Below are 13,220 nucleotides of genomic sequence, written 5' to 3'. Positions count from 1 at the left end.
GGCCTGGACAAGACCATTGGTCTGGATAGGTTAGGGTAGGGCCTGGACAAGGCCATTGGTCTGGATAGGTTCGGGTAGGGCCTGGACAAGGCCATTGGTCTGGATTGGTTAGGGTAGGGACTGGACAAGCCCATTGGTCTGGATAGGTTAGGGTAGGGCCTGAACAAGACCATTGGTCTGGATAGGTTAGGGTAGGGCCTGGACAAGGCCATTGGTCTGGATTGGTTAGAATAGGGCCTGGACAAGACCATTGGTCTGGATAGGTTAGGGTAGGGCCTGATCAAGGCCGTCGGTCTGGGTTCGTTAGGGCAGGACCTGGGCAAAACAGGTGATATGGGGACAAGCGAAGCGGCCTTAGGCCTCTAGTTTCCTGTGCAAACACCATTGGTCTGTACTGGTCAGGGTAGGGTCTGGACAAGACCATTGATCTGGATAGGTTAGGTTAGGGTACGGTCTGCACAAGACCATTGGTCTGCACTGGTTAGGGTAGGGTCTGGACAAGACTATTGGTGGATTGGTTAGGGTAGTGGGCCCTGGACCAAAATTACCTTTTTTCTTGCCGTGCTACAGCAGCGCATTCTACGTGGGTTACTAGTGAGAAGATGAAATACCTTTTTTTTTCTTTTTTGCTAGTTGTGAAAAGCATATTTAATTAAGAATGCCGGATAGAAGCAAAGTCTACTAAATTGTTCTCGGCAGATAGCACCTCAAGATCGAGACAGCAGATCATCTCTTCATTGTTGATACAATATCTATGTAATTCTATTGATATGTTCTTCTGTATTATACATTGCCTCGCTTACAGGCTTTATTAGCTGTTCTTTTTTACTCCGCGGGTTGATAACACTATGTACTCCTTTCTGGCCATTGATGGGAACGTCGTCACAACGTATTTTACATCAGCCAATGGCAATGCGAGTAGCCATTCCAGCAATGAAACATCGCGTGCACTACCCTTAATTAGGTTATAAAAGTAAATATACTTCTGGGGGTAGGCTGGTGGGTTCTTGGACATGGCAATGAACACATCTATTCTCTAAAAGGGATTCCACGTAAGTTTTGCATGCTTTCTACTTCATCGCCTCCTTAATAGCTTTGTTCCTGCAGCGAGAATTTGCTATTCTGATTGCTAGTCCGCTGTAGGGACCGTGCGTATAGCGAGTGCTGCCATCTGGTGGCTTAATCTGAAGTAACTGGTAGGAGCGGTAGTAGCATTTTTCACCATCGACTTAGTGAATAGTGTTTTTTATTTTACTAGCTGTAAGTCTCTGACTGTTCACATTGCTTACTGAGGTGGCCTACGTTTTGATTAGGTTATTTCAGCATATTCTCTAAGCATGAACGAAACTCATAGTACCGTACCAGTAAACGCAGTAAATGTCACGTGAACTGTTCCGTGTACGGTTGTAATTACACCTACTAAAACAGCCCACCAGGAACGAATTTTTTTTCCTTTTCCAGCCGCACCTGCCCATAAGATCAGAAGGGAAGCATGGATAACATTTTTAAATCGTTCAGCACTTGATGGAAAACCCTGGGTTCCTGCCAGTAATTCCAGAATCTGCATCCGACACTTCATTGATGGACCTGATAGCCCTGGATATGAACCTACTTTGCGTATATTACCAGGAAGAACTAATGAGGACGAAATACAGAGGAAACTGACAGTCAGGTACAAGAGGAGGAAAGGGAGACAAAGTGAAGTGCAAGAAAACATGAATTCTGTTCCTGAATCACAATCTCCCCAAACTGTTTGTAGAATAGGTATTCAGGCTAATAATTTACAATTTTCGTATGACCAGGGAAATGTAAATGTACTATTTTTTAATTTATATTTTGCCCAGTGATAATTCAAAATGTGATTCAGAAACTCTGACAATTTTACACACGAAAGTATTAGACAGACAAAACACGTACGGAAGCGCTGCGACGTAGCAGAAAAAATAGTTGTAAGGTAGTAAAGTATGTATCCATATTATTCTTTACAAGTAAAATATTTCGTACTTTTTCTTAATTTACCGCAGATTTTATACTTCATTTGAGTAAAAACAATTATTAACTTCCATTTGGGACAAATAATACCGTGTAATTTCGTGGATCGGATTCGTTCACGTAACCAAAGGATCTAAATTCAGAATTTTTAAAATTCTTACCTTGATGTTAATATTATATGGGGTTTGACTAACATTTTTCTCTCTCAAACATACACCACATACTTCCTTTGAAAGTTTTTCTTCCACCTGATATATGTGATGGCTATCATTAAGCTCTCTTCCTTTCCTCAAAGTAGAAGTCCTAAAATACTGAGAACTCCACATAATTTTCTGAAAACCCACAAGAATAACAGCATTCGACATAGCTGATTAATTCAAATTATACGTATTCATAACACATAGCAATAAGTAAACAACGACAGCTGATGTTATTCTCGTGTTTCTCCTACCGATGAATAATCGTCTTTTCCGCTAGGGGCGCTGCGGTCGAAAATTTGATGTTACGCACGGTCCCTGTTCTTTTAGGCGTGGATTCCAGTTTCGTACAGTCTGAGAACAGTCAACAGAATTTGGGGATTGTTTTCGGATTTCTAAAAGAGGCATGCGCATCAGCCCCAGTCATACGTGGTTTAAAAAGCACAGATCCTTATAAATTAATTATTTTCCGTGTTTTTCTTGAAAATAATATTCCTTGACAGTGGTATTCTTAAATAAATTTCTTAGTTAAATGTATCAATCGCGCATTCTGTTTAATGAACATAGATCAACGGATAATTTGCATCTAGTTCATATACTAAATTAAAAACAGTATCACGATAAAACACACGTGAACTACCAATGTAAGGAAGTCTACATGTTGTAGATAAACGAGATACATTTTTTATATTAACACCCAGATACTTACAATCATCCCCAGAAGGAACTTTCACCCCATCAACGCAGTAATTAAAACTCAGAGGACGTTTCCTATTTGTGAAACTCACAACCTGACTTTTAACCCCGTTTATCATCATACCATTGGCTACTGTCCATCTCACAACATTATCGAGATCATTTTGCAGCTGCTCCCAATCTTGTAACTTATTTATTACTCTATACAGAATAACATCATCTGCCAAAAGCCTTACCTCTGATTTCACTCCTTTACTCATATCACTTATATATATATATATATATATATATAAGAAAACATAAAGGTCTAATAATACTGCCTTGAGGAATTCCCCTCTTAATTATTACAGGGTCAGATAAAGCTTCGCCTACTCTAATTCTCTGAGATCTAGTTTCTAGGAATATAGCCACCCATTCAGTCACTCTTTTTTCCAGTCCAATTTCACTCACATTTGCCAGCAGTCTCCCATGATCCACCCTATCAAATGCTTTAGACAGGTCAATCGCGATACAATCCATTTGACCTCCATTTGACTACCTCCCATCGTAGGTTATAAACTTCATGATTCTGATCCGTATTGAATTGTAAGTACAATATAATTATTAAATTAATGTAGTAATGGTCCACCTTTCAATACTATAATATGTAATATTCTAAATTACATTAATTAGGGACTTGTTTCGGCCGGGGCTGGCCATCTTCAGCCTTAATGTAAAACACCTAATAACTAAGCAAATGTACATGCACACAATTGACATAAAACAAATGAAAACAAATATATATATACAAAGTGACATTAAAACTGGGATGGAATTATGAATAAATTTGAAAATGAACTAGGTTCTAACATCTTGAGTATGTTCATCATTGAGAATAATTTCAAGTATTAATGTATATACACAGAACTATTAGTTCTAATACTGCTGATCATTAATATTTCAATAGTAAATGGGAGCTGGTAAATGTTGATCCTGTAGTTTGTCATCAAATCTATTTGTGTGGTGTTAGCTATATGTAATCCATTGGACACCGCTGTAAATAACCACTAGCTGACGGGGAACTGTTAGATGTTGTTTCATCCTCAATCAAAGTAATAAATGAAATGCTCTCATGGTGCTTGTTAAATCTTGCTGAAATGTTGTTGGACATTGTCAGGACAGCACATGAAGATGTGGTTAACACAGATACATTGTGTCTGGTATAAAATATTTTGCAATTCATTGCGGTGCCCATGACGTTAACCTGATAAATTAGATAAAATTAAATTAATGAATTGAATGAGAGAATGTGTTAGTTAGAAGGCATAGGTTATATGAGACTTACCTCTCAATACAGCATGAGGTGTGTGGTCTATTGTTGAGTGTGCTTCAGACTAACTGTTGTGAGATTCAAATGAAAGGGAAGGAGAGGGGAGGGGAGGGGAGGGGAGGGGAGGGGAGGGGAGGGGAAGGTCCTGAAGGAGAGTGGGTTGGGGAAGGGGTGGGGGTAGGGGGATTAAGGTGGGGATGAAGAATGTGGGAAAAGGATGGCTGTTGAGGAAAGGTACTGTGAATATTATGAAAAACTGAATTATGACTTGTTGGTTTGACATTGCTGAAAATGGGAATTAGAAGGTCAAAAAGGATATTTGGTTTTCTGTAATTTCATTAAGATTATGATTTGGGTTGAAATATTGATCTAAATGTATGAAGCAGCTTTCGGTAATGTTAAGGAGGGGTCCTTTATTGATGATTTTGAGAATTTCCATATCTTGTTTTATGTCTGTGAATTTGTGTTTATAGTCATGCATATGCTGTCCTATAGCTGAAAATTTATTGTATTTCAGGGCATTGACGTGTTCTGAGTACATTATCTTAAAATTTCTCCCGGTCTGTCCAACGTAAGAAGAATTACAACTGTTGCAAGTGATCCTGTATACTCCTGATTTTGAATAACTATTGAACTTGTTTATGGATGTGGCATTATGTAAGATTTGTGCATTCCTATTGTTTGTTTTGAAAGCTACTTTTACATCGTGCTTTTTAAAGATGTTGGTGACTTGGTAGATTTGTTCGTTGAAGGTAAAGCTAGAAAGAGAGGACTTGTTTTTCTTATCTTTTTTCAAGGTGGTAGAAGGGCGGTATTTATATTTATTGATTATTTTTTCTATAAAGAAACTGCTGTATCCATTGGATTTAGCTATATGACGAATAGTGTTCAACTCATTTTTGAGGTCTCTTTTAGACATTGGAACATTGAAGGCTCGGTATACCATGCTGTTGTATGCTGCTCGTTTGTGAATTTGGGGGTGTGAAGAATCTTGACGGATTGTGGTGACTGTTTGGGTGGGTTTCTGAAAATCTTATATCTTAAGTAACTTGGGTGTCTGGTAATAGTTATTATTGTTATTATTATTATTATCATTATTATTATTATTATTATTATTATTATTATTATTATCACAAACAAAAATATCCTAAAACAGACTGAAACCACTAAAGGAAGAAAATACGAGATGCTAGCCAACGAACTCTCACTTATGTACAATGGAGCCAAGGTGACGATGGTCCCTTTGGTAATAACGTGGGACGGGCTAGTTACCAATTTATTCAAGAAGCACATGGACAAATTGGAAGTGAGCAAACAGCTACAGGCCTACCTACAGACCATTGTACTAAAAAGAACGTGTGAGAGTGTGCTAATCGACTTCAGACGAGGCAACTTGGATAACGAGTTGCGGACGGAGGACTTACAAAGAATGATGGACCAGATGGAGGCGGTCCTGGTGCCGTAAATGGTGTGAAAATTGTATATAAATGCGTAGAATCATTGGATGTAACATGGACTTGAAAACTAATTGAATAAATTATTTATTATTATTATTATTATTATTATTATTATTATTATTATTATTATTATTATTATTATTATTATTATTATTATTATTATTATTATTATTATTATTATTCCTGCTGGCGAGATGTAGTGTTTACACTGCACTATGTCTTCTGGTATGGGCTAGAGCAATTTGTTACTTTCATTGACCTGTCTCAGTCTCATCCTTGGCTTTGACAATATGAAAGTGACCGAGGTATGAACGATGCTAGTAAAAACATTCCTTATGCAGCCAGTTCCTGTTATGAATGGTGTGAAAATATCGCTCATAGGGTCGGTTAGTGCATGCATTTCAGTGGGCTTGGCAGGCTGATGTGCAGTAGCAACTGCTAGCTCGGTGAGGAAAGCAATGGGAAACTACCTCACTCCTCCTTTCCCTAGTGCGCCTCTTCAGTGACGCCTAGGCTATCTGTTGATAGCTTTCAGTGGAACTGTAGAGGATCAAACCAGCCTTCGGGCTGAATAACCAACATACATTATTATTATTATTATTATTATTATTATTATTATTATTATTATTATTATTATTATTATTATTATTATTATTATTATTATTATTATTGTTACCGTGTTTTAGCGGTAGGTAGAGGTGAAAGAAGGTGCGGGTGTGAATGGATCTCAAGCTACGAAATTATAGTGCATGTAAACTAAATTTAAAATTTAATACGGTTATATTTTCTTTTCAAAATAAATAAGTAACAAGCATGGCAGGTACAGAATAGCAAGTCAAATAAGGTAGTTACAATATTTACAGAATTTGGGCTTCGCGCCCCGAATTCACAAGGCTTGGGCAATCAGCTCAGTTTTACCCCAAACACAAGTTTTAACAGAGGGGCAGAAAACCCCATTCATACCTAGGAGCCCTTGCTCCAAATTACACTGAAAAGCCTCCTCGAGGCATACAACATACAATTTTCAAAAGAGCCACTCGCTCTCAAATTTAAGCCTCTCCCAGGCCACACCAAACTCCACCTTCAAGCTGTCCTCAACGGACATAAACACAGGGGTAAAATACCCAATCTACTGAGGTCTATTAAACGAAAAGAATGTTAATTAAATGACCTCTAAAATAACAATTTGAGAGGAGGCGAACTTGCACTCCTAATACACTTGATTAAGACCTACTTGGCGCTAGGCCGTTAATACAAGGGCTAATCCCATACTAAAGAGGTGACTTAAGAAGAGAACAATTTGTTTTACATTAACGAAGAATAGGATGAGAAAAATAAGTTCACCTCAAAACAATATGAGTGGGAGCTCGAGAGGGTTAGCACTCTCTATCCCAGAATGTAGCTTAAAAGAGAATAGAAGAAAAGATCGTTACATTTTAGGAAAAGGTTACATAGTGGAACGCTTCGAACCCGCCCCGAAAGTTAAACTGCTGAGCAAACAAAGAAAGAATTTATTAATCGGCCATTACCTTGTTGTTGACCGCTGCCGGAGAAAGAGGCGCTTCCCGCCTCCTGCTAGGTACTTAATACACTGAAAGATGGAACAGAAGTGGCCCGGAGACCCAAAAATCAGCAGTTTATATCCTCTCGCGGAAGGTTCTAGGTGTTAGGGGAAAGAAAACACCCTCCCACAAACTTTTTATTGGCTAGGGTATAGAAACATATTCAAGTTGGGGGAAGATACCTATGATTGGTCAGAAATTAATAACAGAAATTCGGGATTGGTCAAATGCAAAACAAGGGGAAAGAGAGGGGTATACAGCCAACTTAAACAATAACGGAAAGAAATTTAACAAAGAACAAACTTTAGAAATAAAATTTTCTCCAAAGAACAGTTATTTTTCTTCCCACTAGGGTGCACTATTGTAGTTTTTCCGTGGTGTCCTCTAGAAGAGAAAGTTCACACTTCTTACTTCAAGCAAAACAAAAGTACGTCGAAAATGACACAGTTCACAAACTCAAAAATTTCCAGGTGGTGACATCTTCTGTGAAAGTAGAAAATTAATACCATCAATAAAGTTCAGACTTCCTCCAGCAGAGGAGTTTCCACCGGCGCACATTTTAAATTAGCGGAGTGGAGGTGTACCGCCCGGTACAGACCTCCCCCCCCCCCAAAAGTTCCTCCAGGGATGACACATGAAGTCAGTTTGAAACAAGTTCCAAGTTATGATGTGAATATGAAGATAGATTGCAGAAGCATTTATGAGATTTTCTTAATTTGGTTTGTTTCAGTTTCAAAATTTTGTTGTTGCAGGTGAAGTAAAGTCTTTCTGTTTGTAGTAGTTGAATTCTGAGGATAAACTTTTAATACTTAAAAGTGAAGAAAAATTTTGCAATGTCCACCAAATATTGCTGTTGAATTCCCATGAAACGGTATTAAGGTTGAACAGGAATGTCTATGTAGTAGATGTAGGCTAAGTTGGATGGCCAGACCGGCCGTTACAGCTTGCGTCCAAAGGAAGCCGCTCGGACCCCTCAAGTACCCTGAGATACCTCTCGCCCGCACTATGAGGGGAGCAGAGGTGTTGAAGCACGCCGCGCCCGCGGTGAACATATACAGGCTGCGGGCAAGTAGCAGGTCGTGCGCCGCACATCAGCCTTGGCCGGGAGGAGAGCTCCGGCTCGCCGTGCACATGTCGTCCTCGCTGGGGCCGAGGGGGCCCTTCCTCGAACCCAGATGCGGCACGGCGCCGCGCGGCTGCGGGGGCACTGAAACATTAAAACTAGGCGGCAGAATTGTGTTGGACCATCATGTTTCTTTTGAGGGCACAGGCATGTAGAGAGATTGAGGGGCCAGCGGCGTGCAGATATCCATGGCATTTCATCTAAGCCAGCCACTGTGTGTAGTGGAGCAGGAGACGGGAGCGTGGTAATGGCCATGACAAGGACAGGATGGCAGTTTAACAATCGGGGGAGGTTTACAAGAAATGCTTACATATAAAATAAAATAGAAGGAGCAGAATGCCTTAAGAGTGGAACTCAAAAAAAAAAAAAATATAACCATCATATTCCTATCAAATTATATGAAGCAAGTTGACACAAAATTTACACCGGTTTCACCTGGGACAGGTGAACTCTAAATATCCTCTCGGTGGCTGGATTGCTTACTAACAATGTAACCGGCGTAAGAAAATCGAGAATGATGCATGGCCCATGAAATCTGGGGGCAAGCTTGCCCGCGGGAACAAAATTCTTGACCATAACTTGGTCACCTACCTTCAAAGGGGTGGGTCTCCGTCCACGATCATACCCTTCCCTAACCTTTTCATGAGACACTTTAAGATTGGCTTTAGCCTTCTTCCAAAGATCTTTAATGTTGTCCGGATCTATTGTCTCGGGTAGAATGTCACTCAGAGACCAGAGGTTAGAGAGCGGCGTGTTGGGAACAAACTTGAACATCAAAGAAGCTGGAGTAAACTTGTGAGATTCATGAACCGCCGAATTCAAAGCAAAAGCTATCCAATGCAGGGACGTGTCCCACCTGGAAGGATCTTCATGATGATAGGCAATAAGTGCGGACCTCTGAGATTAAGGTTAAACCGTTCAGCCAGAGATGGTTGAGGGTAATAAGCAGAAGTAGTTACATGAGAGATGGATAAGTCAAAACAGAATTTTACGAAATAAATTAGATGTAAAAGCCTTAGCATTATCAGATACAATATATTGGCACGGACCAAAAGAAGCAAAAATAGAATTTAAGCAAGTAATGGTGGACTGAGCGGTAGCCAGCTTAGTCGGAAATAACCAAGAAAATCTGGTAAAACATCTACACACACAAAGATGAACTTGTTGGCATTACCCTTTGACTGGGGGAAGGGTCCTACATAATCAATATACAGGCGTTCCATGGGGTGCGACGCTTGCTGAGAAGACAAGAGGCCTACCTTGGTGGACATGGTCGGTTTACTAAGCAAACAGGATTTACAAGCCTTTACTAGTTCACGGATTCACCGTCCATACCTTTCCAGATGAACATATCACGAATCTTTTCACGAGTTTTAAAGATACCAAGATGCCCTCCTAATGGGGTCTCATGATAATACTTGAAGATCATAGGTACAAGAACCGCTGGAACAACAACTTTCATCATCTTATCATGCCTCGAAGGGCAACATAGAACCCCATTCCTCAGGACATAAGGGACAACATGTTCCCCAGAAGAAAGGGTTTCCATTATCGGAGCCAGTGTCGGATCTTCACGTTGGTATTTCTCAATATCCCTAAAAGCATGGGAGCATCTGTTAAGATGGCATTAACACCAGATAGTATGGACTCGGGAGGTGATGAACTGTCGGCCGGATCCTGGGTCTCGACGTCGTTAGAAAACATACGGCTGAGTCCATCAGCCACAACATTTTCGGTACCTCTGATATGCCTGACATCGAATTGGAAGGCAGAAATACGGATGGCCCAACGGGCTATACGACCAGTACGACGCGGTCTACCTGAGACCCAGCTTAAGGCTTGATTATCTGTCTCCAGGTCGAATTTGACGTGTTCCAGATAGAGACGGAACTTTTCTAAGGCGAATAAGACTGCCAAACCTTCAAGCTCATATATGGAGTACTTTGCTTCTTGAGCCGAAAGAGTCCTAGATGCATAGTCGATGGGGCGCCTCCCTAGTTCAGTCTCTTGGAGAAGGACAGCAGCTACCGCCGACGACGACGCGTCGGTTTGGACGATGAATTTCTTCGAGAAATCAGGCATAGCAAGTACAGGGGCATTACAGAGAGCTAATTTAAGGTCTTCAAAGGCGGCTTGTTGAGAAGGTCCCCACTCGAATTTGATGCCTTTCCTACGAAGAAGGTTTAAGGGCGCCGCTCTATTAGCGAAGTTAGGAATAAACTTCCTGAAGAAATTCACCATACCAATGAACCTGGCGATACCTTTAATGTCCTTGGGAGGTTTAAAATCACGGATGGCCTGTGTTCTAGAATGATCGACTGCTACCCCATCGGGTGACACAATATGCCCTAGGAATGACATAGAGGGCTTAGCAAAGGCAACCTTGGACAACTTAACAGTTAACCCAGCCTTACGAAGGCGATCGAGAACTTCTCGCAGATGATCTAGATGTTCTTCAAAAGTCTCTGAAAATACGACGACATCATCTAAGTAGTGATATAAGTACTCGAATTTGATGTCGGAGAAGACCCTATCTAGTAGCCTAGTGAGCACAGCTGCCCCCGTGGGGAGCACGAAAGGTACGTGGTTGTATTCATATAAATTCCAGTCCGTGGCAAACGCTGTAAGGTGTTTAGACTCTTCGGCAAGGGGAATTTGATTATAGGCCTGATTCAAGTCCAAGATGGTGAAGAACTTGGCCTTACGAAACCATGAAAAACAAGAATGAAGGTCAGGAAGGGGCACAGATTGCAACACCACCTTCCGATTGAGAGCCCTGTAATCAATGACAGGCCTGAGGCCTCCTTGGGGTTTCGGGACTAGAAAAATAGGCGATGAATACGCCGACTTAGAGGGCCTAATAATACCATCCTTCAACATCTGATCGATAATTTCTTTCAGAGCCTTCATTTTAGGTGGAGATAGCCTATAAGGTGGAAAACGGACAGGAATCGAATCCGTGACCTCAATTTTGTATTCAATAAGGTCAGTAACACCAAGAGTATCAGAGAACACCTCGGGAAACGACTGACACAGTTTGCGAATACTATCAGCCTGCTCCTCAGGTAGATGTCTAAGGTCTAACAACATCTCATCCTGGGTAGGCGAAATAGAAGAACATGACACAGAATTACACTTTAATAGTGGGATTTTACAATTAGAAGCAAATTTGAATGTGCACGACCTAGACTGGAGATCGAGCACAAGACCAGTGTGAGAAATAAAGTCAGCTCCCAATATAATGGGGCAAGACAATTGCTTGGCCACAAACAATTTAACTTTCCATGTAAACTTAAAAATACGAATTTTGACCAGTAAGGAACCTAGAATTTCTAATGGAGATGAATTAGCCGAAACGTATTGAACAGGAGAAGAGACATAGTCAGGAAGTTTACAAACCGATTTCAATTTAGAATACCATTCAGCCGAAATAATCGAACAAACACTGCCTGAATCTAAGAGAGCTGTTATAGGCTCGTTATTTAACTCAATCTTAAGAAAAGGAACAGGTGCGGGGGTATCCGCCGCAATCCTAAGACATTCTTTAGGGCATTCAAAAGATGAATTTGAAGGCTGATCGTTCTCTGCATTTACAACCTGTTTACTAGGGGCTGAGTCTCGGGAAGATGGATTAGTCGACTCAGCCGAAGCCACTAGTCACTTTTTATTATTGGCATAGGTGGAATTTGCACCAGAAGTTGAGCAGGAGGGGGTGCTATTTGAGTTTGGGCAATTCTTGGCGATATGTGAGAAGGCCCCACACTTAAAACAGCCTTGTGATGACCCGGCTCCATTCCTTGTCCCACTTGACCTGATCAGTGGACACTTGTTGCGCAGATGGTCAGGCGACCCGCAAGCATAACATTTACGGGGATTGACTGGTCGGCGAGGTGGAGGCCGAGTGTTACTAAAGGAAGGCGGCGGTTCTTTCGCGACACGCAAAGAATCGGCGTATCTAACTCCTTCCGCTGAGACGGCCAATGCTTCAAGTTCAGAGAAAGTTTGCGGGCACGCCGCGAAACACAAATATGACCTATAGGGAGGTGAAATTCCTCTACAATAGCCTGTACAATCTGATCTTCAGGAAAATGAAGGGCAAACACCCTAGTATAAAACTTAATGTCCTGTATGAAATCAGCCAAGTTTTCATCCAAGCGCTGTACACGATAATAGTACTTCTGAATAAGGGAGGACCTGGCCCTAGCCGGGATGAAGTTAGCTAGCAAATGGGCATGGAAATCCTCAATAGATGATTGCTCGGCAATGGCTCTTACGATTTTATCTGAGAGAATACCAATAGCATACGGATAGATAATTTGCAAAATTTGACATGGAGAAAGAGAAAACACAAGGGCATGATCCTGAAATTCAACTAGAAATCTTAAAAATGAAATTACATCACTGGTGGTATTAACGGAAAACTTAGAAATACCTCTGAGCAACATTGCCAATGGATGAGGCAAGCTGCTAAACCCGGGTGACATAGTAGGTAAAGGTTTCAACGGCAAGGAAGTTAATTCAGAACGGATGTTACTCAATGAGCACGACGTTCAGATTCGTTGTCCAATGGGGCAGGGATAGTTTGAGCAGCAACGGTTATCCTATTAACTTCTCCCTTGGGAGGCGCTTCCTCACTACCTGCATTCACTATGGTGGGTAGATCAGATTTGGGAGGAACTTCCCCAGTTAACAATTGAGTGACCTTGCTAGATAATTCAGACATATTTTCGAGCAGCGTACTAGCTTCCTTCTTCTGAACGTCATTCAACTTCAGAGACAACAGATCATTAACTCTATTTGAAAAGTGATATAACCTGGCTTGCACACGCTTAATTTGATTAGGAGACGGATCATTTTCATCAAAAAAACTAACTACAGAAGCTA

At 41.0% G+C, this 13,220-nt stretch overlaps 1 protein-coding gene across 1 annotated transcript in view; it reads left to right on the top strand.

The window, feature by feature from the left end:
* Window positions 1-13,220, top strand: part of LOC136886757 (alpha-tocopherol transfer protein-like) — a 56,139-nt gene that overhangs the window by 16,311 nt on the left and 26,608 nt on the right. The window lies entirely within an intron of this gene.

Source organism: Anabrus simplex, chromosome X (genome assembly GCF_040414725.1).
Source record: "Anabrus simplex isolate iqAnaSimp1 chromosome X, ASM4041472v1, whole genome shotgun sequence".
NCBI lineage: Eukaryota > Metazoa > Arthropoda > Insecta > Orthoptera > Tettigoniidae > Anabrus > Anabrus simplex.
This window is presented reverse-complemented; position numbering and strand designations above follow the sequence as displayed.